Raw genomic sequence first — 3,276 nt, forward strand, 5'->3', positions numbered from 1 at the left:
CCGCCTCCCATAGATGGCATGCCAATCACTGAACCTGTCACAGGAGAAGATATTTCTCTGAAGAATGGTCTGAGAAGTTTCCAGAGAAAGGGAGAACTTGACTCAGGGCCAGCAGGGTTCTTGCAGACATGACAGAAAAGAATTTTACCATGCATCAGTCAAAGGCAGAGACAGAGGTTTATTTGTGAAGTAGATACATATTCAAGGAAGAATGGGGGCTTATCTTAAGAGAGAGACCCCTTTGGGGAAAAGCAGGCTATCTCCAGAGAGACAGACATCAACCTGTTGGTATGGGGTGTTAGTATTTGCAGAGGGAGGATAGCTAGGGGCTGGTCTAGAGGTGAAGGCAGGGTAGAGCTACACAATTTTACACCCTCCTTTGCACATTGCCCTCAAAGTTGCAAGTGTTGGAGGGAGCCTTTCACATTTAGCGGTTTATGGCGCTGCTTTTGACACTTAGTATGTCTCTCTGTCTTCCCAAATTACTATCTCAAAATGACCAGTTTTGCAAACGAGAAAAGGTTTATTTAGGAGGCAGCCAAGCCAGAAGACAGATCAAGTCTCAGATCTCTCCCCCATAAGGTTTAGGGATATTTATGATAACGAAGCAGGGAGGTCTAAGGTACGGGGAGAGGTGATTGGAAGTAAGGAAAATTGAAGTAATCAGTGGTCTGTACACGTGGAATCAAATTTCATTGTCTTCATAGGACACATATTCAGAAAGTGTTGTTGGTGGGGACAAAAGGACAGTGCAAGTAATAAATCATGGGTCAGATCAGAAAGATGGAGGCTGGTTTGAAAGGAAAAGTAATAAAATGTTAATACCTCTAGAGCACTTCCCCTTTTCCACCTGTTGCCAAGGTTACCAGCCTCCAGGGATTATTCCTCCCTGCAGGGAGTTGTAGGGGCTGTTAATGAATGCCTCCTAGGCTGCTCCCTTCTTGCCAGGACCCCTGATTCACTTCCTTCTGGCCCTTGGATCACTCCATCTTTTAGGTCAGGTAAGCAGGTTGTGAGGAAGTGAAGGCATGAGAACAAAGGAATTCTAAAGTGTGTAAAAGGGGCAGGACACCCCCACTTCCTCAGACAACCAGCTCCTCTGCCCCAGGGGTCCTAGCCTTGCCTCACCCTCAGCCACTTGCAGGCCTTCTTGGGTGGGGCCCTCAGGGCAGAGCAGGACAGGGCTGAGCCAGAGGCAGCAGGAGCACTATGGGCACAGTGCAGGGTTGGAGAGGGGTTCAAACTGGCCGCCTTTTCAGTAGACAGCCCTGTGCTGAACTTCACTGCCAGCTCTAAGTTTGCCTAGAGAGTGGGGCCCTGTGGTCACTGTCCAAGCCCTTCCCCTGCTGGAATGGCCCTGGAAGCAGGAATGAGAGTGGTCCCCTGGGAACCAGAGAAAGCCATCAGGCTGATGCCACCAGGTTATCTTGGGCAAACTCTTCCCTCTGCAGGACCTAAGAGCCCCATCTGCAAAACTGGGGGTGGCAGACAGCTGGATGAGGTATCCCTGAGTCCCTACCCTCCCTAAAGACTTAAGAGTCTGTGACCCTCAGTGTGATATCTATGATTACCTTGAGAACTCCAAGTTTTAGCAAAGGGAAGACAGATTCTCCTGTGGCACATTAGTTGGCGGCAGAGCTGGGTGACTAGGTTGAGTCTCATCCTATATGCCCTGACTTCCCAAGAGGCCCATGAGGAAAGGTCTGGAGATGCTAGGCTCTCCATCCCAGGTTCTGAGAAACTGATGTGACTCCATTTTTGAGAAATAGCTTCTACCTCAAGGACTGTCCAGAGGGAGGGGGCATGATTCTTGTCCTTGGAAAAACCCACAGAAGGTTCTTAGGCACATACCCACCCTGCTGAGTTGTTTAACAAAAGGGATCTGTGGTGCTAGGTGACCCTGACTCAGTTAAGCTAGGTGAGGACCCATAGCAACCCCCTAGCAACCACCAATCAGCAGGAGACAGGAAAAATATCTGAAATGTCAGGTGACCTCCCAGTAGTTTCCGTGATGTATAACATGATTAGGCAACCCTGCAGTTTGGCATAGAGACTCTTGCAACCCTTCCGGGCCTAAACCAATCAGTTCAAATATATCCACCATTTGAATTCACCCACTACCCTTACCCAACGTGTTCCGGCCAGTGAATGTGCTCATCAATGTTAAGAATTGTTGTTTGATATTCCCGCGGTATAAAATGATTTTCTGTGTGATGTTGTGATGCATAGTGTATCCCCCCAAAACCTATAAATTCTCACTAACTAAGGGTTGGGACTCACTACTCAGGACCGCTGTATTGCAAACGGTTGAGAGTCCAGGCGCGAGCCTGCAATAAAGACTCTTGTATAATTGCATCAGATTCGGCTCCTGGAGGTCTATTGGGGTCCCACGAATCTGGCATTACGGTTCTAGGAGCTTGTGGGCACCTGGTAGCCCTGCAGGCGTGGGGGCCATTTCTTGGCTCTGGCCCAGGGATGGCAGAGTTTCCTGGGTAGGTCGACAGTGGGCCCCATAACTGGTCCCCTATAACACCCCTTGCCTTATCCATGGGCCAAGGATTGGGTGGGGCATGTCTGAGAATCGAGGGCACATTCAGCAGAAATGAGAAGGGGGCAAAAAGGGAAGGGGGTGCAGCCCAGTTGGGTCCTCTCAACTTGGCAAGGAGTCACAAGACTGGCCCAAGGCTTAGGGTAGAGGGTATGGTGGAGGACGTCAAAGGAAGGAATGTTCTATGTCCCACTTAATGCTCAAGAAGCAATGAGCCTGATCCAAGGGTCTTTCTTAAGGAAATCCTAGGAATCCTAGGCTGGGGGCAGGGGGCGGACACACCTAAAATCTTCATCCCAGAGCAGGAAGTCTTTGCCTTTGGAAAGGCCATGTCCTCTTTTGAGAATCTGAGGGAAATTACATCCTTTTCTAGTGGGGAAACTGAGGACCAGATTGTCAAGGAGATGTGTCACATCTAGCTTAGGACTTAAAAGGCCCTTGCCTGAGACTGAGTGAGGCCCTGTATACCTGAAGGCAGGGAGCCAATGAGTGCAGACCTGAACCAGGCAGGATGGCACGGGGATAGGCAGGATGGCAGGGGGACAGCCAGCGGGGCTGGAGGAGGCAGCATGAACTCCTCAGAGACTGGGGCCTGGCCTTCTGGGCCCCGCTTGGAGCTGGACTCCCTCCAGCACTCCCCCACCCAGGCAGTTCCATGATGCACATCCAGGACTTGGCCCAGGCTCCTGGACCACCTCTCTCCTCCCTCACTCAGATCCAGTTTATTG

Source organism: Callospermophilus lateralis, unplaced genomic scaffold (genome assembly GCF_048772815.1).
Source record: "Callospermophilus lateralis isolate mCalLat2 unplaced genomic scaffold, mCalLat2.hap1 Scaffold_116, whole genome shotgun sequence".
NCBI classification, from domain to species: domain Eukaryota; kingdom Metazoa; phylum Chordata; class Mammalia; order Rodentia; family Sciuridae; genus Callospermophilus; species Callospermophilus lateralis.